Consider the following 22,992-nt stretch of genomic DNA (forward strand, 5'->3'; position numbering starts at 1 on the left):
TTCTGAGTGATCCAGGAATCCTCCTGATCACCTCCACCAAAGTCATGTAGATGAATCTCAGCTTGATCAAAGCATTGACTATACCTTACAACAATATTCTGAAAAATCACTTGATTTAAAAAACTTAGGCCTGTATTAAGAGTTTCCAGCCATGAAGTATGCATATTGTTGCAATGATTTTTTTGCTAAATTATTATTATGAGACTTCCACAATTTTTCCATGATATCTGGTAAACAAGAGTACAGAATATTACTGAAATTAAATTATTGCTCAAAAGAATGGAGTACAGATCCAAAAGAATTCGTGTTGTAGTTTTAGTCTGCCAACATTTGTCAAAAAAAAATGGAGCATTGTTTCTTATTGTAACAGGGGTTTATGAAGCAACTCTGTATTCAAAGGCTTACAGGAAGGATCAAGAATATTCTCACGCCCAAGGCAAAGAGCTAGGCAAGAGTCCTAGCATGAAACCTAGAAGAATACTTTATTTATCAGATAATTAACCAAAGTTTCCTGCCACAGATCACTTCACAGGTTAATGGAAGGTGAATCTAAGGTTCTAAAACTTCATTTACAATGTAGAGAAATGACACTACGATAACTGTAATGTGACTTATAGTGTACAACCCATTTAAACATATGCAGCAAAAATAGTCACCGAGAATTTTAAAGGGAAGAAAGAACAATACAGAGCTCAAGTTTATAAACAATGGAAATATAGGAATGGTATGGACCGACAAAATTGCCTTTCAATGATAGGAACATTCATGGGTGCATGAAGAAATGAATATTTCTGCAGGATCTGAAAGTACATATGGCAGTTTCTGTTACTCTCATCAATACAGCTCATTTCACAATTGGCAATCACATTTACTATGAAAGCTAATAAACTATGTGCTCGTCATCTTAGATTAGAATAATAACTAATCTGCCAGAAACTATCATAAAGAGACTAATCAGACTCAAGTAAAAATCATTATTCCATAACACTAAAAAGAAACTACCATGATGCATAGTGAATATGCTTGGTCTTTCAATTTTCTTTTCTTTTTTTGTTTCTTTAGTACTCCTATTATCTGGATTGCCATTGCACATCGAAACCTGCAACTAGTGGTCAAGCTTTATGTCATATGTCCTAACTCAGATAAAGGTCATTCAATGCTGCACGATCATTATGGACCTTTGGTATAATCATCGGCAGAAATATATAACCAAGACAAACATTGAACAAGCAGAGACTAATGCAGATCAATGATAGATACAACTTGTGTGTGCTTTATTCCCACAAGATACTAGTCATATTACGCCTGCAGGTCCGAAACAGGCCTACCACATCCATGAATGAAGGACAAATTTCATAGCTTGTAAGACAACATTGTAGGGCAACTGATTTAAGTATCATACAAGAAGAAGCATTCACCAGATGATAACTACAAATCTGGGGAGACATAAGTACAAGACCAGTTCAGCTGATTCACAGCATATCCTTCATATTTTACTACTCTCAACTTCACCATTCACTAATGATGGAAATATGGATAATTCAGAACAAACACCATAAACCCAGCTTATAACAAGAAACAATAAAGTCTAAATCAATTTATCTACAGGTATGATATATAAACTGTTCTGCAAAACTACAGCCTGTTGCTCTGTCCCAAGTCCTCATCCAGTCAAATGAATGACACCAAGAAGATGGGTAGCTCTTCAGACTTGGATAGCATATGTCACAAGTCCAGCTGAACACCTAAACATCAAGCCTTATCCCTTGTCTTTCCAATCTACTTCATGTATCAAGGTAGGGTACATAGCACAATGTGCCCAATCAAATTCATTGAGATAATGAAAGGAAGGGTCCTCAGGTAAGACAAGGATCAAATCAACCAGCTAACAATATAAGCCACATAACAGCAATGGAAGAATAAAAACAAAACCCAGCCCAAACTTCCAACCATGGTTAAATATGTACATTTTACTAAACAGATTCTCAACCTCCACCTGAATTTTGCTGGGGCACACTCTAAACCAGTCCTCAGCCAGCCTGGCTCTTCTATTAATTTGCATTGAAGTTGCTTCTTCCTGCTAAAACTTCTGGCATTCCTTTCTAGTTAGATCGCCCAGCATCCACCACCGTCACTATGTCCTATCCTTTCCTCTAAAGTCACTGGATCAATATATGGTACATCAAATTTTGGGATCTTTTTGCTATCTGCCACAAGTTTGTCCCAACCCTTTAACCTAAATGAACTCTTTAACAGATTTCTATGTAAATAAATTATCACCTTGCCCGTTCATCTTCTTGAAAGTCAAGATAGTAAACCATAGCCAAAGAATGCTGTCATTCCTTACATGCAGTGGTCAAATGAAGGTTTCAAGAGTATTCATCTCTTACATTTTGATGCAGCAGTTCTTCACATCAACTGGTCTAACTTGTCCTCCGTGACTACCTGAACTCTGCATACAAGTGGGGGAAAAAAAAACTTGGTTGTTAACATGAAGAAACTTCTTAAAAGTAAAAACATTAAAACTACGTCTCATAAATAAGTCCTAAACACTGTAGCCCAACTAATTACAATTTGTTGCTACTGGCTGGAAATCTGCATGTTCGCTACTGCTGTTGGTATACATGAAATCATTTTCTTGAGCACAAAGCTAATCAGAAGAGATAAAAGGAAAATCAACTTAACATTCATAAGTTGGAGGTGTTTGAAACAATTCTCGCATCAGAAAAAAAAAGGAGCTGACTTTTCTCTAAACCAACACTTCTAACACTAGGAATATAGTTATAATTGCAGAGACAAGAATTATATGCTGAATCTCTTGTTTATGCTAATGCAAAATCCAAAATGCTTATGCTAAATCCATGGATGCACTTGGAATGGCATATACTTCTTTCCATCTTTGCATCATTTTAATGCTAATATGTGACATTTTTCCAATACTGCTTAAGATGGGGGAAGGCAGAATTGATCTGCTGTCATAAGGTTGCCACTATTCTTTACTAATAAGATACCTTTTATATTGTTTAGAACTAGGATAAATAAGCTTACTGACACTATAAAGAGTGTAGATTACAACATTATGATATGAGTGTCCAGTTTCTATTTAAATCTAATACTTTGTCATCTGTGGCCACTAAATATTATTGTTACATTGGAAAAAGGTGGTTTGAATTTGATATGGAAAATGTGTACATTTGATACATCTTGGAGCAAGGTCCGCTGTACGGTACCGGACCCATACCGGTGGCCGACCGTATGGTACGATACCGGTACCATACCGTAGCAACACACAGTATGCTTCGACGTACCAGTTCGGTACCGGTACAATTTTTTTTTTTTTTTTTTTTGGATATTCAAGTTATTAATTCATAAATACAACCCCAAAATTATATTATATTACATATTATTGACATATTTGGGTTAATTTTTGAGTTCGGTAGCGGTACAGACTCTTGATTCAAAATTTTAAATATATATTTATTTACATTATATTACAACTATATCATCATAAAATTAAAAAGAAAATATATAAATATACATTGAAATATATCTAAACTTTTAAAGTACAAAGCATAAAAAATGATATACTAACCTCAAGATCTACTCTGCATTTAATATCTCATCGAGTGTCTGTGACGCTCATAGATATTTGGATCATTAGCATAATCTGGAGGAACATCAATCCAACCCTCTAACTAAGATGCACTGTACTTCTAATATTCATCCCATAAGGCACCCTCTCTGGATTGTAAGACATCTCAAATCTCTCACTCAAACTCTGACTCTAAGAAGTATCCTCGAAATGATGGTATGGCTATGGAGGAGCCCATCCGAATATGCCGGTAGCAAAATCTGATCCGTAAGATGCTCCAGACTGCATGAGATAGTAACCACTAGAAAATGATGCTTCGAATGCACCATATCCATATGATCATAAGGTGGCTACGGATAATAGGATCCATAATGCGAGGATAATCCAGATACATCCATGGACCCTATTCCACATGCAAGATTGTCTGCAGCTGCATCGTGTGTGGACGACCTCTAGGAGCCCATCGTCTATATGAAATCGGCTCCCACGATCTTACCACTCGTCTATCATGGTCCCTATCTTATGTGGCATGTGTAAACTGAGACTCACCGATGAATCGAATATCACCCTGCGCTATGTCTCATAAGCAGTGATCTCCTATCCTTCAGTTCCTCTCAGATCATCAGATCTATGACTACTACTACCAGTATCATCATTATTCTCCCTGATCTCCGAATCTGAGCCAGATAGCTTCTGAACTCTCGAAAGTGGTGCACGTGTCATCATGTAGATCTTCCAAAGATCTATTACATATGATCAAATCATATCAAAATCATAAAATTTTGACATGATTTCTTCTTATTTTCATACTGCTTCTTTTATCTTTTTTAACAATAAAAATATAAAAAATAAAATATTACTAAAAGAATAATATATTACCTTACTTTCGATCAAAAATCAGCATTTGTCGAACCAGTGCTGCAATTTGACGAAATTTTTTTTTTTCTTATTTTTTCGGTATCTCATTGAGTCTCAAACGAGCTCAGAGTTCTTGAGAGCTCTCGAGTCTCTCAGACAATCTACCTAGGCTGTCACTAAAAACAGTCCAGGCCCCACCCCACACCCCCCCACTCCCTTCACGTGAAGATGTCGGTACCGTTCGGTTCAACGTCGAACCGAACCGTACCGGTCCATACCGCCCGATTTTGGACGGTATGGAGCTGAATAGTACCAAACTGCCGATTTGGTGTGGTTCGAAGCTGATTTTGAGGAAAATGGCCAAACCGGATCGGTTGGCCATCGATCCAGTTCGGTACGCCCCGTACCAGACGGTTAAGTTCGATACAGTGCACCTTGTCTTGGAGTTACATTGACCACAGCCTGGCTAACTCTTTTAATTTGTTACAGCTTCAGGAGTCATGTTGTGCAAGAGATTACAAATACATGAGACCTGGGAAAGTTTTAATGCAAGCTTAGTTTTGTTGCATGGAGATAGTAGCTTGAAACAGAGATAGAAAAGTTGAGTTAAAAGTTACAAACAATGTTGCAATCTTTTACTTAGCCTTAAGTTCAGTAATTGACACTATTGTTATGACACTAGCACATGCATTGCATCCACACCACACCCAACATACATATCTAACTCATGCATCAAATGTCAAAGACTCAGAAAAATATGCAATTTTTGGGTATTGTTCTCAGGTTGTGTTCTTTTCTGATGAGCCTTTTCAAGGGATACTATATTAATTTCCACTAGATAGGTGCTTTTCCTTGAAAAGGTGACTATCTCATCATCTAGGAAGAGGAAAAATGTTATAGAAGTAGGATGTAAAAGAGGAAAAGGATTCTCATGGTAGCAACAAAGCAATTGGAGAATGAGGAAGATAATAAGAATCAACTTGGATTCATGGATTTAAGGTTTGCTGTCTCGATGTTGGACCCCATATTCCAGTACCATCCTACTATAGTATCGATATACGATACAGTATGAGATGATGAGGCACATCGAGGGTCGGTGCAATACGAGACTACATACCAGTTCAGTACTAATACGGTACATCTAGTATGATACAGTATTGACCGTTTTGGCGAACCTTGCATAGATTCAACCAATGTGTCCTTTCTATTGCTGGTTGTCCTGGGGTTTGCCATTGATGAAACTTTCCATCCACAGATCAAACTTCCTTCAATTGGTTTTGCTTTTCCACAAGATTATAAGAAGATTAGCTGCTTACTACTTTTCATCTATTTATCGAACTTTCCAATTTAAGTTGATCTTTCTCCTGCATATGTTTTGACAAATAAAAGGAATAAATGGAAAAATCGGATCTTCATTTATTGCATGGTAAACATCTATCAAAATCACATACTATTAAGATCCTATATTGAATTGCTTTTGGCAATTCAAATCCATACACCGGTCTCTTTCTCTCATCACTAATTGGGCATATCATTGCCATCCTATTCCCACAATTTTTAAGTACAACCTCTTCTATGTCGACCTTTCAATTATCACTAATTAAGAGTTGCATCTTTTATCCACACTTCAACTTATAGTACAACCTCCCTATGTTTTTTGTTTTTTTTTTTTTTGGACAAAACAATTAGGGATACCTAACTTGGAAATTCATTAAAAGGTAGGAAACTTTTGACAAAGAGAGGGTGGGGTTTTTGCAAGCGAACAAGTCCAATAGACAAGCATCAATATCTAGAAGGCCCTATTGCTGCAATGGTTTATGAGTTTGAGATTTGGGCCCCTATACTCAACGAGTGCATGGAAGACATATATACCAAGGGCCCTTGAGCAGGAGGATTGAGTAGGTACTAGCAGTTGGACGAAGCTCATTCTCCTTATCTCCTTGATAGTTGACCATCAAAACTTAGCAATGGCTAAATGGTTTGCCGGATTTTTCGGATGGCTGTTGTATGCTTACAATTGCTATGAGCAGTCTAGAAGTTGAAGAGTGAGGCTATTAGTTGTGCCATTGGACAGGGAGAGAAAGCATGAAATTCAAAAATCCTTTTGTTGCATTCTCACAGAGGCACTAGAGCCGGTAGCCAGGAGGGCGTCTACTCCACAAACCAAATCTTTGTTGGGTTGCTCTATTCTTCATGGCTACCACAATTCCATCTAATTGTTCAGGAGGTCAAGAAGGTGGAGATTTGTTAGGAGAAGGGATCAACCGATCTTGAGAAGCTACAGCCTAGAAGTAGGTGGTCAGTTGTCTCCAGGTTGTTGTCATAAAGGCTACAACTATTGTGTCCCATTCACCCTTTTCTCACTAAGTTGGTTTTGGTGGGGTCCTAATCATTAAAACTCAACCAAAGGAAGATCTTGACTTTCTCTAGGGCATGAATTCGAGAGACTATAAAGCTAAAGAAAGGTCTTATGCCTCCGTTAAGAAGGAAATGGTAGCAGAGATTAGCCAACAATTTTTCTGAGCTGGAACCCTTTCCTCTTTATTTCACCTAATTCATTTGACAAGCTCATTCTCTACGGTGCTTCTCTTAAAGTTTGGTGGCCTGCTTGACATTGTTTTGGCTTAATTGCTGGTTGGAGAACAAACTGCTCAGTGAAAGTTTTCTGTGCCTCTTCCTTCTTGCCAACAACCAAAAAGCCTCGGTTCCCAACCAACCATATTTTTCCAAATGGGGATAGGTCTATCTAGTCTCTCAAGTAGGCCCATTTTGGGGCTATAACATCAGGTGACAAGTGAGGTTTAAGAGCTTGACATGATGTTGAGTTAAGGCTAGAAACATTTTCTAGGCTTCAAGCACACCCTTCCAAAAAGGTGATAAGTGAAGCCAGGTTCTTGATAGATAGGAACGAGACATACTCTTATAGTATATGTTGCGGACTAGGTTGTTCCAAGGCCTAAGGGTTTCTAATACAGATTTCACTACCATTTACATAGAAGCACTTTGTTAAAGATTTTGATATTGATGACACCCAGTCCGACAAATTTTTTAGGGTGGCATATAGTAGACTAGCTAACCAAACAATGCTAGGAGAGCAAGGTTCATCTTCATTCCACAAGAATGACCAATTGACCTTCTATATAAGCAAGGCACAACCTCCCTATGGGTTTGTCTTCGCCTATAGTTTTATGTTAAAATTTTGCACTTTTTGTTTAATAGGTTTTAAAGCCTACTTAGTGCCATTTGAAAGGTTTCTACTTAGACTGCAATCTCAATATCAAGTACTACACCAATCAGGGACCAGCAAGGTAAACTAAACCATACGAGTATGGCACCAATCAAGTACCAATACGGTATAAACTAAACCATATAGATACTAGATACATAGACACAAACCAATTCGGCACCCATTCAATATTTTTTGCCTTTTATTATTCTTTCATTTTTTATTTTTAAGGTTATTTTAAAATTTATGGATCATTAAATAATGATTTTAAGGGTTATTTTGTTTTGTATTGGTCCCTAGAGACCATATGATTGTTTAACAGATAAAATTATAACAATTAAATATAGATAACTTAGTATGCAAATGCATATCATTGTATGCCCTAGTTTTTGTCATCTACATCTTTCTTTCGACACCCATCTTTTTCTTGAACTCTTGCTTTCGACTTTTATCATCCTTTACTTACTTTTAACTCTACTACTTTTGCCTTCATTTATGGATTTGGATAGCTACATTATACCAATATATAGGTAGAGATGACACCCAAAGGTCTAGTTATTGTCCCTAATGGCAGGTGCAATGTTTGCCATACCGTGCCGAACGACCGGTACATCCCATCTCGTACTGGACCGGTGGAGAACCGGCACGATTCGGCCGGTAAAATCGGTACACCAACGGTACCGAAGAATAAAAAATGGAAAGTGAGAAAGAGAGAGAGAGAGGAGGGAAGGAGAGAGGTGGGAGCCGCCGGAGGCCGACGGTGGCCGGTTGCGGCCGTCGGAGGACTTCCGAGCCCCGTATCGCCCGATAGGGCTTTCAAGAGAGCAAAAAAGAGAGAGAGAGTGCTCGGAGGGGGGGCGGGAACCTACCGGACAGACGGTGCCTCCGTTGCGAGGCTCCCGATGGCGGCGAGCCGACGCCGACGGCCTGAGGGCGGTCAACGGGCGGAGCCCCTCCGCGGCTCCATCCCTTCTTCTTTTTCGAAACAGACAACGTCTGTTTCGATTTTTTCTTTTTTTTTGTTTTAAACTTATGAAGTCGGCAACTGGATTGCCGATTTAAGAATTTTTTTTAAAAAAAATAAAAATCGTGAAGCCAGCAAATCATTTGTCGACTTCACTTAAAATCATGTTTTTAAAAAATTTGCGAAACAGGGGCGATGCCCATGTTTCATGCCTGCGGCGTCACGCGCGTGGACTGCGCCCTCCGACGGCCACGGCGGCCAGTCGGAGGCCGTCCACAGCCCTGCCGGCTCCTTCCCCTCCCTCTTTTTTTTTCTTCCTTTTTCTCTCTCTCTATTTCTCTTAATTTCTCTCTTTTTTTCTTTCGGTTCGAGTCGTCGCTTCAATACGGTATGAAACTATACCGAACCGTACCGTCGGCTGGCCGAAGACGACAGTACCAGTTCAGCATATCTTGGGCAGGGGTATATTCTAGCATGTTTCCTTATTATTAGGTCCTATTTCTAGCATGATTTTGTACCAAATGCTCGAATTAGGGATCATCAATCATGTCCTATATATGCACTCTGAGTTATAAAATACCTAAAAATTAATTTTGGTTTCAATTAATGTAAAACTCTAGCAAGGGTACTACAAAATTTTGACATGATCTCCTCTAATGCTACCAATTTTCAGCCCATTTTAGGCATAAAAATGAAAAGGAGGAGAATGAAGAGAAGGAAGCGGATTATACCTAATTGGCTTGGATTTACGCAAAAAAATCAGCATCTCTTTCCTCTGCCCTGAATTTTTCTTACAAAAACCATTCCCTTTTTGAAGAAAAGAGAGGAGATGGCCATGGGATGCCTTATTTATGAGAGGGTTGGTAAAGGGCCGAACCATTGGAAATTACTCCAGACTAAGCAAAACTAAGTGGTTCCGCTGATATCGAGCTGGTTTGGGCCCCTTAACCAACCTAACCTGCCTTTTTGACCTCATACACCACCAATTCAAGTTGTTCACCTTGAATTGAGAGGTCCGGGTAGGTTTGGCGCAGCTCTTTTAACTTTGAACCAAAACCAATCCAAATTTTCTCTACTTTCAACAAATTTTGTTACTTTCAACTAAATTGACTACAAGTTTCAGTGGTGTCTTCAGAAATTGACTAAAACTTACCAAAGATGAAGCTTAAAATAAAATCTTACATAATTAGTGCCATTTTGGTGTCGTTTCTTTATTTCTTTAAATATATGAATGTAATTAGAATTACATTTAAGTCATATCTTCATTTCTTTGAGTTAAAAAAGGAACTTACTCTCAGGTTATAAAATCTAAGCCCTAATATATATTTTCTTAATATGAAACTTGGGCTTTTTCTTTTGAGTTAGAAACATTTGTTTCCAAGAATCTTGCAAAAAGGGCAGCTTCTTCCAATGTTTGAATGATATTTGATACAAGAAGTGATGAGTTTGTGGAGTAGATTGAGACCTAGAAAGGAGGACTTGCATGATCTGAACTTGGATTTGAGATCAAATCTCATAGAGACAAAAAATTTCATATGTTAAAAATGTCATCAAACATAAGCTATAGTTTTCACACTGAAAGGAGGTTATCCATGAATTTTTTGAACTTTTTTTGAAAAATCATCCAACTATCCTAGCTTAACAAACACAAGAACCATGCACCAAAGGATATCCAAGAACTAATACAATCTAAACTAGCATTTGAAATATTTTCTTGACCTTGTTTATTATGTATTTTTATTTCTCATATTTCAATTATTTTTCAACTGAAACCACCATAACTAGAGAAACAAATAAAACTACTAAAATAAAAATTTATGTAGCCTAATCGAGGCGGGGGGGGGGGGGGTTGGGGTGGGGGGGCACTAGGTATCACGGAACTATCAGAAGAGAGCCTACGTATTGCTTTTTCTTAACAAGTGGATGTGATATATATCGCAAGACTATTTTGAACCTTGGAAGACCCAAATCTAAAGAATCTACTACAAAAGGAGGCTATTAGATAGAACCTAGCTGCACATATTTCACTCTTTTGCAAAGTGTCCAACACCATAAAGAGAGCTTGCGCTATGGATTCAACCTCTTCTTCCAAGACTTAAGCATGAGTACCTCCTCCCAAACTTCTTTATGTTTGTGATGAGGACTAGCCCTAAGGGCCTCTAAGGTCAATAGGTCTATTGCTTATCACCCATGATTTTGAATGGGACATCGACAATGATCTAGCAGCATAATTCACCTGTTTACTAACCATCCTCCATGAATTCTAGCTATCTGGTTCCGTCAAGGTATTCTAGTATTGGAATTCTTTTATGAAGTCTTACCACTCCTTCCTCAACACCTTCATAATTAAGAGGGTAACCACCAAAGCCGTTTGTTAACCTAAATACATATGCAAGTGAAGTTGTTCTTATGGCTAGCAATCAAAAATAGGATATTTATATAATTCTAGAAGAAACACTCTACAAAAGGAATTGGTCGTGAATTAGCAAATGCTTTTTTGGAGTCATTTCCCAAAAACCACCCGTCTCTTGTTCAATGACCTAATCTGACGAGATTTGGAGCTCCTACAAGCAAGGATTCAGATCCCAGCGGGACGTCCCATGGGACACCATGATGGGGTACCATCCCATGTGTCGAGACAAGGCGTTTGCTAACGTTGCAGCATTCCAATCGGGACATCTTGGGACATTCTTTGTCCCAAGTGTCGGGATGGGACGAGACAGCAGCGCATCCCGTTCTATAAAAAAATGGGACAGCCTCGTCCCACCAGATTTAAAACCTAGCCTTCAAGTGGCTATTACAAATACAGGGCCAGACAAGCTCCCACTATTCATTATGGCATTTGGAGAATAAAATGAATCAAGGAACTCGACAAAGGTGGCATTTTTTGGTTATCACCCACCTTTGATGCATCTATCTTTTGGATTCGATGCATAAAAACTTCAAATTAAAATTTACCTTGGCCAAACAATTGCAAAGAATATCTCAAATCAATCTGCCAAAGGTAGTAAAGTAATTTAGTGATATGAGGTGGCATGCATTTTAGTGATTTTAATAGATATGTAGTGGCCAAGCATTTTAGTGATTTTAGCAGTAACTAGAATGAGACAATTTTGTAGAACCAAAGGTTAATGTTTATACAAACAATACAAGTAACTCATTTTTGTGCATCATATTTGCATGATACAAATAACATAGAGCACTTTTTATAGTAACAGCATTGAAGTGATTAGACACAGAACATGTCAATGCACTAGAAGCTCGGATAATGCAAACTGCATGCCAAGTTCTTATCCAATACATATCATATACTCATCGCAGAAAGCTAGGATATGTGTTGGATACTTGTTTTGACATATCTACCTTTCAAAATTAAAAAAGGGCTCCAAATATTTCCGAAACATGCCCAAGATGTGTAGTATATCTAGGATGTGGAGGAGATGCTTTCTTTCTTTTAATCAATGTTGACCTTTTCATGATGGATGGTCAATTTTAGAGTATGTGATGTTGATGTTACCACCTAAAGTGTCAATTGTGATCTGCAAACTTGAATGCTCAATAAATGATGGAGTTTGTGGATGCTGCATGTGTTTATACAAATGGACTATATTGTCCGATTTATGGCTGCTTTTTCATATATATGTATATAATATATATAGACATTTATTATTGCACGAAGAAGTTTGGGGCATCCACCTCAACTCTTCAACAAGCACTTGCATAAGGACATTGCAAAGATTGTCAGATAATTGGCACTACATTTGTACACCTCCTAGTCTTGTTCTCATATTTGGCTAAAAGGTGAATGCTCATTTCTAAAAAGCCCCTTTCAGGATATAGGATTTACCCAGAAGTGAGGCTTCTTAATGACAACCAGTTCAAGTGTGAGATGACATGAAGCATTCAACATATGAGGAGCCTTCCATGCCTATGCAGAGCAAACTTATGCATAATGCTTGTGCACTAACATGGAAGTACACCATTGTCCTTGCTGGTACATGAATGATTCAAGAGGCCCATGGCTAATCACACGTGGGACAGCCATTGCATAATCTCATGCGAGCAAGTGGCCACATATGCTCATGGACTTTTCCTGTGAGCACTTGGAAATCGAAAGAGGGACAAACATCATCGACAGCCATTTGCTGGTATCATTAATGTTAGGCAAGTATTAAATCAGTCACGTAATTTTTAATTTCATTTTTAGTGGGAGTATGAACAAGTCAGGACCAAATATTCTAAGTACATTATTTAGAAGCAATTTGTTTTATTAATTCATTCAAAGACAATGTATGACCAAATTAAAGACAAACAACTTGAGTCCTATTGGAATCAGAAAGTATTACGTAAACAAAATGGAGAAACTAGAGAATTTAAAGCCGTACAGAAAATCTCATGATTAACAACATGGTACTTAAAATGTTATTCACCATATAGGCCTCTCATCTTTGCACATCTTAAGTTGGACTTATAAATGATAAAAGAGGAAATTTCAGAAAGTAGATTAGTAAGTAGATAAGAATGGACATAAAAAGATATGCAAGTTATAACATAACTTTTTTGATTGGAATTATTTCTGAGACTAACCAAACTCTCATGTTAGTCCACAAGATTGTCACTCAAAAGACATCAATGCCTACAAAAGTAAGCAGCTGACATGCTTTCTGGGCAGATGATTGCCTCAAATTAAGTAAGATGAAGCTCACACAAAGGGCACTGGAGAAGACACTTTGTTGTTTATGTAACACTCTTACGAATTACAGCCTTAATATCTTTGATGGCTTGATCTAATGTTTTTGCTGCCATAATATTTGTTTCCTTCTGCAACATTTACTATGAGGCTCTTGGATCTGATTTTTGCAACAGAGTTTTGGAATTGGCAGCATTTATCTTGGTTCTTTTTGCCTTTTATATTAATACATACCAGATGTGTAAACTTTCAAGCTTTCTTCATTATCTTTCAAAATAAGTGATTTATGTGAGTGAAAATGACTTTGAGACGTAACAAATATCCTTAGTTTTTTCTTTTTGTCTGCCCACAGTTCATATTTTTTTCCCAAAAAAGTCTGACTCTTGTAATTTTTCTGCATTTCATTGTTTTAAAGAATTAGATAATTGCTAATTTCACTTTTAAAGTTCTGAGATAAAGATCTGTAAAGTTCAAGCAAGTAAACCATATTTTGGACTTTGACAACCATATTGCTCAAAAATCTCCTTGTCCTTGATGCATCATTCTCTAGCAATAGTTTTTTATTATTTTTTCTCCATCACTTTATCCTAAAATGGCACAAAAAGATTAAGATGATATGGACAGATAAAACTAAGATCTGAGGGACGATCCAGTATGCAGGGCAGCTTAAAATAACATTCAAGATAGCTACAGATTGGAATTCTTGGCAAATGAGAATTTGTAGAGCCTACCCAAATAGTTGATATAGGACTTGATGACTCTGGTTATGGTTGGCTTCCTTCAAAGAATAATGAGTCTTGCTTCCAGATTAGCAACATAATGAACACAGTGAATGGCATTCGGTTTTTTTAATATTTTAATGGTGTTAAACATTACTGAGCACAGTTTTTTCTTGGACCAGAATGTTGTAGTATTTGTTCAAGTTAATGATTGACTGCAAGACATGCATTCTTTTTGGGAAAAAGTTTGGACAAAATTAATTGATTAATAATAATGAACAAAACAAACAGAATAACCCAAAGAGGGAATAGAAAGAAAAAATGGAATATATACAACCTTAAGAATAGGAAAAGTACTCATCTATATTAGCATATAAAACCATCTATGAGATATAGCTCAGCGACCTTCAGAATAATCAAATTAATTAAAAGCGAACTAGCACACCTACTTAGAATTCAAAGTTATATACTGAACAGACACTAAACACTGAATAAACATAAACTAAAAAAGAGGGCAGTTTTAATTTGAAACACACCTCAGACTGAGATTCTAGATCCATAAGTTTTGCTTGCATCATATCAATCTCTTCCTTAAGCTTTTTTATCTCCATTTGTTCTTCTAATTCTTTAGCTTTTCGCTCTTGTTCCAATTTGAATCTTGCTTGTAGTAGAAATGGAACAGATGCTTCAGGTTCATTCATCTGAACATCTTCCAGCAGCTCCCTATACTTCATTTCCATGGATCAGGTGGACAAGCTTCTCCCAATTCTGTTCTGTTCTTTACTTTGTTTTCTCTGGTTGCCACAGCACTCTGGTTGCTTTGCTCTGCATGTTCTTGAGATAGCTTCACACTTATTTCTGTTCTCTCAACATCTCCCATAGTTGTCTTGTCCATAGTTGCTTCATCCTCCTTGTCCAGCGATTCAGATGCCAAATATTCTCCAGTTTGTGCTCTCTGCTCTTCATTATGTCCCAAAGCCTCCAAATTTTCTTTGTTCTCTTCTTTCTGCTCTCCAAATAGCTTCTGGTTTTGAATTTTATTAGCAAGTGTGGAAGCCTTATCAGGTTTTACATGCTTGTCCTTACCATCACAGCAACGATTTTCAAAATCAGACCAATCTGAGAGAGGGGTATCATAGAAATCTTGCAACTTTCGCTTCTTATGAGTAGGCAGAGAGCCATCTTTCTTCTCCTTCTTATTCTTCTTCTCTGCCACTGCATTCCGTAGAACCTTTTCGCCAATCACCAAGGAACTATGTGGACCTACAATACTTTTAACTGCATCAATACAACAAAACAGCATGTACTTCTTCCACCAAACTGAATACTGGAGCGTGACATCCGACTCAAAAAGCTGAGGAGGAATATAAAACACAACATTCTTTGCATCAATTTCGTATGTTTGCCATGCAGCCTCCCAGTTCGAATAAGAATGGCGGACATGACCAGGCAAGTCCTGATCCAATCCAAACTGCATCGCCACCGATGTGGAAGATACTGTTTGATACAATCCACTCCGACTAGCTCAGAAGCTCTCAAGCACCGAGCAAACGATCTCAACTCTTCATCTTTATCTGCACAGCCATGAATCCATTCCCCATTCTCTTTATAAAAGGAGGGTCTCCTCCAATTATCCAAACTACTAGCATAAGGTCGCCACTGAAACTCGCTAGGCGACTCAAAAACCCAGCGAATGAATGAGAATTCCATCTTCTTACTTACATCATTCCATCTTTTGGTCCTTGGCTCAACATCATGCACAAAGTTTTTCGCATCAGGCCTCAGAGCGACGAACCGCTCCCAGATCCACATTTGCAATATATCAAAAGGTGCCCAGACAACTAAAGATGGTACCTCTTGCTCGCATTTGCTAACAAGACAATCCTTCACTGCCTGCAGGTCCCGGTAGAGGCTCGCGAGGACTGCCGGACCAAGGGCTATCCTCGCCCCTCGGCCAACCGAACGGCAATCGGGAACATATGCAGAGACACAGTTTTTTCAGGATGAGCAGGGAAGACATACCTTGATAGCCAGAGCGACAAGAAGGCGACGTGCTCGAACTCGTCGCCGTCGCCCTCGACAAAGTGCCTCATCCATGCACTCTGCTCGGGTTTCTTGCAAGTATACTTATAGAATTTCTTGTGTTCGGCCGCCAACTTTTGCTCCATCTCTGCGAGCTCGCCGTCTAGCGATCCCCTCACCGGCTCTCCGACCACTGGGAACCCCCCGAGAACCATGACATCTTCCAACGTGATGGTGGCCTCCCCCCAGGGGAAGAGAAAGGAGCTGGTCTCCTCGCACCAGTACGCGGCCATCCCCAAAACCAGCGCGGGGTCCTTCCGGATTTTGTAAACAGAGGCCTTGATCGCCTCAGAAATCCCGGCTTTCTTCCAGGAATCGCCATACATGGGCTCCAGCTTGTGGACCCACTCCTCCCACTTCCTCAGGTGGGACCTCCACCCTTTGAAGAGGATCTCGGGAGCCTCGGTAGCGGCAAAGGAGGCGGCTTTATGCCGCGAAGGCACAAAGGGAGCGACGCCAGAGCCCCCACCAGGATTGATGAACCAACCCATTCTTTTGACGGGATTTCTTGGCCCCGTTGCTCCCACCATCTCTTCCTCTCTTTCTTCCACCAGAAACTCCTTTTCTCCCTCTCCCTCCATTTTGCCTCCCTTTGGTCTCAAGGGTCATCCACAGAAGCACAAGAGAAGAGACAGAGAGAGAGAAGAGAGAGAAGGAGATACAGAGAAGAGAAGAGAGAAGAGGAGAGGAGAGGAGAGGAGAGGAGAAAACCGAGGTCTAATGGGTGAAGAGGAAGAAGAGAAGGAAGGAGAAGAAAGAGGAGACGGGTTCAGTGAAAGGAAGGGAGCATGGGAAAGTGGTGAGAGGGGAGAAGAAGGGTTTAGAGAAGGGAAGAATTCAAAAGGTTGCCTTTTTTTGTCCTACCGTATCCGGCCGTTGAGGTGGTTGCTAAATGTGCCACCTGTCATCCTATATATGCAACCTTACGCTAGGTGGCAGAGAGGTGTGATGTTCCGCATGACCAAACTGGTTTCGCTAGTTTGTCATATGTGGAAGACACTGAAGCGAATTTGGGTGGAAAGCAGAGTTGGCACTTTGCGAGGGAGGGTGAGAGCCAGCTGATTCATTCATTGCATGGGGCCGAGGTGGGCAGGATGCCGAGGCCAGGGACGTTACCAGATTTAATTGTCCGGTATCACGGAATATATCCTGGAATCCAGTAAGATAAACTCTGCGAAACTTGGTACCATGTCCTTCGTTTGACTGTATCTAACAATTAAATCCATAAGTTACGTTGAATCACTGTATCATCGCATTGATAACTAAACTCTTGTATATGTAAATCCATCAGGGCTTGCTCGGTATATATAGTATTGTGGATCTATATCTCGATTTTGGCTGTCACAATTTTAGTACCGATCGAATTATGAAACATTAATACTTATCAGATGAGTTAATAGTAGTACCTACTTCTCAACCCAATTCTGATTCTCCTCGTCCTTGGAAGATCTACTATATCTCATACACAACCGACCAATTTCAAACAATCTAGGGTCAATGCGTGCTCCATGGTCTCTAGAACCTCGACTCCGAACGATCTATTATAGATCATCCATAGCTGAGTTATGGTTCTTGCTACCAGATTTGTCTCTCTCTCTCTCTCTTAAATTGAGAAAGTCTAGGAGGAGTAGAATCCTCCATGACTGAGTCTCCTGTAAAAGAAAAATATCTCATCTAAATTGTTGCTACCGATCTTCCCGACTGAGGTCGGACGTCGAGGTGAATGCGGCTGAGGTGAAACCTTCGCTGGAGCTTCGTCCGAATGCCTGCAAAATAAGTCCACACGGAGGGATGTTCTCCAGTGTAGGCGCTCCGACGGCCAAGTCAGGAGATGGAGAATAAGGAGAGGAGAAAGTGAGAAGTCGATTGATTGATTCATACCTTGAAGGTTCTGAAATCTTAATTTATAGGAGAAAAGTTTGAGTCGTATCCATCTTGGAGTCCTGCTGATTTCTGAATTTGTCGTACAGATTGATTTAGAGAAGAATTTTTCTTTAACGGGAGATTTGATCACGGAGAAGTTCTATCTTATCTAGACTTTCCCAATTTAAAGAAAAGACGGATTTGTTGGTAGAAAAAATAGCTCGATCATCACCAATCTAGGATGGATCGTCCGAGCTGACCTACAGTAGGTTGTCATGGCCGAGCTACCAGAGTTAATGGAGTAAGTACTTGTCCTCTTGCTGACTGGAATAGGTCAGCTGAGAATGATCTAAGATAGATCTGTTAGATGTGTGATCTGAAAAGTCAATTATTAACTGACACATTATAATTTTTCAGGACATAAGTTTATACTTGATTTATTGAAATTAAAATTAATAGATAATATTTTCATTCTACGGTAATGTATCCTAAAATTGTCCAAGGAATTAATGGTCAATGACACATATTCTCAAGAGTTGAGAATTTAAGACGTGTCATTATAGATTAATTCCTAAATGCTTCCAATCGTTGATCATCATGGGGACAGTGATTGATCCAAGTAAACTGGTGCACGGATCGCTTCCCTTTTGAGTAGATAGATCTTGAGTCTATAGTGTGGAGACACTAGAGTGAGAGTAATGGTGGTTGTTAGAGAATAATAGTACTGTGTGTGACGAAGAACAAGAAGTCACATGGATGTCTACTTACTTGTCAGTGACTTCTCGATGTTGTAGTTGTGTGAGTGATTCTTTGACCTGCGATGCTTTGACTACTCACAGTGGAGCTGCTGTAGTTTGACTATACATAAATATGGTACCTAGCCATATGGATCCTTGTAGTAAACATTGGTTGCAATAGGTTCACTGTAAGAGTAGGAGTGCACTTATAGTGGATCTATCACCCTTGGTAGTTGAGAAGTAGTCCTATGCAATCTAAGAGACTGAGTCCATAAGTCTGTGGCCATAACAGCATGATTATAGAAAGAAGTTTCCATGAGATTCACGATTGGACTCGAGCTGATTATATCTGGCATATGACGGATACTTAGGGTTTGACGAGCTTCCATGACCTGCATCCTCTCGGGACTCTTGATAGAGAAACTTGATTATACGGTAACTACACCTAGGGGTTCATCTTTCTGTTCTGCTGGATTGCCACTACATGCTGCTAGGCATCACTGGTAGATTGTGAAAACTCACTGAGATTATTTTCAAATCAACGATCTTTAATGGGGTGAGTTAGAATTGTTCTAGCCCATCGAAAGGAGTTTCGATGATACGATGATGGAGATCACAGCATACTTTACTATCAGATAGAATAGAACCTGAGGGATCATACACAAAAAGAGCTCATCCTGATCAATAGCTTGAATCATGATCAAATTATCAATTAGATTGATAGCTTGGATCAATTTGTAAGAGTTACAAATTTGGCAGCTGTTAATTGTTAGCATAAGGGACTTAATTGCAAGTGTTACAATTTAATTGAGCCTGATTAAGTTTTGGATCAAGTCTTAATTAATTTAAATAAGATTTAATTTAATTAAACTTGACTTAATTTAAGATTTATTGAGTTTAATTATCCAAGTTAGACTTGGATTACAATCTTGATTAGGTCAGGGTGGACAGTCTTTTCGAATTTAATTCGAATTGGGCTTGATTTGTATTCAAATCGAATCCAACTTGAAATCCAATCAAACAAGATGCCTTAGGACCCTTTTACTAAGCTTCGCTCTCATCTTTCACATAGAAAAGGAGAGTGGGGACATGAGAAATCATGCTGCTTTCTCTTTTGTGCATGTGAAGGTGTGAGGAGGCACCACCTTGCACCTCCCTACTTCTTTGAGACTCTCTCTCCCTTTTTCACCTAACTTCCTTTTGAATTTGATTCAAATAAGGAAGTAGATCAGATCTTTATCAGTTTTGGGGTGTGAAAAATTATTTTTGTGAAGAGTGGGCATGTGCTATTTGATAGCGTGCAGATTTTTGTGTGGTGATTTTTTGCCGTAAGAGACATCTCAACGCCTCCTTTTCTCTCGTTCGTCATCCCATGACACACCTCTAGATTAGAGAGAGAGAGGGAGATTAAAAGTAGAGAAGAAGAGAAGAAGAAGTATCTTCTTCCTCTTCTTGATGATCTTGCAAAGATCAAATCAGTTCAGTGCAATGAGATCGCACCGCAGCCTTGTCCATCTCCCTTCCCTCCACTTCTCCACACCCTTTCTCCCTCTAGATGATATCTGAGAGAGAGAAATCAAAGAGAGAAGAAGAGAATAAAAGGATATATTTTTTTTCTTCTTGGTGGTCTTGATCGGATCCGATCAGATCAGCACGATGAGATCGCATAGCAGTCCTATTCTTCAAGGTGTTGAAGAAGGAGTCCAGATCCAAACAAAAGAAGTGAGGCCTACAAGATGCTAGCACTTTGGTGGCCTTGGCACTCTGATCAAGACATCTCTGTGTGGATACCAACAGAGGTGGGTGCTTGCGTAGCTATATCAAAAATCTCAAGCGTCCGCAGGATCTAATTTGACAGGAAGATGGAAAAGCGATTAAGGTGATCGATCTTTCCTTCTTCTTTATTTCTATTTTTTAGATCTGAATACTTTTCATACATGTTTAAACTAGATCCTTAGGTGATATTAGGATTAGATGCTTTGCATGTCATAAATTAAAATTATCTTAATTTATGCTTCCATTGCTCTATTTCCATGAGATGAAAATTTCAGCATGCCGATCACCTAGATTTCTTTCAAGTGGTATCAGAGTCAGGTTGTTTTTGACATGCATGATGATATTTTTCTATTTTAGATCTAAAAAATAAAATTATAAAATTAGATTAGATCTAATTAATAATATATGAGATGTATTGGATATTAATAATGCATGAAATGTATTGGATCCTATTTTTGCATGTGATGCATAGATCTAAAAATCAACATTGCAATCTATTTTATGTGAAACATGAAATGTTTAGATTTGATATACATATGATGTATGATCTTGATTAAATCATATTTATGTTAGATATTTTAATTAATGGTTGTAGATTAAATCTATTATGTAAGCCATAATCTTTAGTGTTAATCTAAATCATCTTGATATAAAGTTGCCCTAGCATAACTTATGTTATGCTATATGGTTGTCCTAGGATGAGATAGATCGATTATTAATTAAAATTAAAATCATCTGATCCATAAAATGATTTAATCACACATAAATCAGATTGGTAATTGGGTCGATTTTCATGAAATTGGTAGCGATTCAGCTAGCCGAGTCGACTCAATTTTTAGTTGAGTCAACTCGAGACCCTGGTGAGCTGACTCGATTGGCTGATGAGCCGACTCAGTTGTGTAGGCTAAGGCTATGGGGTTTCTGTTCATCATTATGATAAGTCGACTCAAGTCCAGGATGAGTTAACTCATTACTGTGGACAAAAAGTTTTATATGAGATACAAAATATAAATTGTTTAGATCTAAAATTATTTTGATTTTTAAATAAACCCATTATCATAATGCACTTAATTTAGAATTAATATATGAATTTGAAAGATCTAAAATTAAGAATTTAAGATTTAAAATTAATTGCATAAAACATGAGATTTTGGGTATGGATTGAACAAATTAGGTCTAGTGATTAAACTATAATCAAGATCAATTGATTAGATCAAATTTAAACCCTTATCAATTTGAGCAGTTGATCGAACATGATCAATTGTTGATTAGAATTAGATCAAAAGGGCTCAAAATCAAGTTTAGTTGTAGTTGGTCGCATCGATTCACATTTTGATGTGAATTGATTGACTTAAAATCGAATTTGGCTTAGTGATTCAAGTTTGGGGCAATAGACTAACCTGATCGATTCTAATCAATTAATTTGGTGTCTAAGGTAAGTATTTAGATGGTAATTCTTTAATTGATTCTGTTGTCTGACTTGATCAATTCGTTGGATCTAAGAAAAGTAATAGGGGGATCCCTACTCATCTTAACTTATCTGGCTATTTTGAGAGATTATATTTTATATTAGATTGCTTGTTGACTCAAGTTCACCCATACCGATAGATTCAATCAGATATGTGATGTGCTGACCTAAACTAGATTTAGTCAGACATGAGATATGCTGATCGGAATCAGATCGATCATTTACATGAGACATATGTGACTATGTAGAAGAGATCTAAATTAAAATCTTCTCAATAACATTAAGTCGAAGGGTCTTCCACTATTATAAAGTGCTGTGCCCTCTCCGATGTTTATTGTTCTCGACTGGATATAGTCGTTCAATTGCATCAGGAGAGAAACAACTACTCTACTATTGTAGGATGGAGATGGGGTTAGACCCAAGATCTGTCAGATGAGGGTTCAATGATGGCTTCACTCATGCCAATGGTGGGTCTGACTTAACTAAGGAATGAGATCAAAATTTATCAAGTGATGTCTTAGGACTTAGAGATCTAGTCTGCTGCAATTTGCATAAGATGCATTAGACAAGGTTGTCCACCTATTGATTGACACATTCATCAAGATCTATTAGATAAGGTGGTGTATCAATTGGTGAGACTGCAGTACCCATTAAGAACCTTAACTCGCATAAGATTTTTGCTTCCTAACTCAATGAGTGTTAGGATCTGAAGAAATAGTGAAAGTTTAATTTATTTCTTAAAGTTTCTAAAATAAATTTTAAAATCTAGTACAAATATCTAATTAGAATCTTTCTCTCTCTTCAGTTCATTACTCAGCTTCAAACCCCATAGCCCAAACTGAATCCCATTGGACTAGGATTTTTCTCAAATTGTAATAGTTGCTAAATTATTTGATTTGATCAAATAATGTGATTGGATCCTGATTAAGCTAAATTGGATTTAATTTGATTGGATTCAAGTTTGAGTTTAACTCAGACTGGATTTCATTAGTCTAATGGGATTGGACTTGATAAGTG

At 38.3% G+C, this 22,992-nt stretch overlaps 1 non-coding gene across 1 annotated transcript; it reads right to left on the reverse strand.

The window, feature by feature from the left end:
- Positions 1 to 1,318: 1,318 nt before the first annotated feature.
- Positions 1,319 to 16,959, reverse strand: LOC105046877 (uncharacterized). Its single transcript, XR_012142110.1, has 2 exons — positions 14,586 to 16,959; positions 1,319 to 2,452 (listed from the first exon to the last, which is right to left on the reverse strand). It is a non-coding gene; the product is annotated as an uncharacterized protein (transcript).
- Between the last annotated feature and the right edge of the window lie 6,033 nt (positions 16,960 to 22,992).

Source organism: Elaeis guineensis, chromosome 6 (assembly GCF_000442705.2).
Source record: "Elaeis guineensis isolate ETL-2024a chromosome 6, EG11, whole genome shotgun sequence".
NCBI classification, from domain to species: Eukaryota; Viridiplantae; Streptophyta; class Magnoliopsida; order Arecales; family Arecaceae; genus Elaeis; species Elaeis guineensis.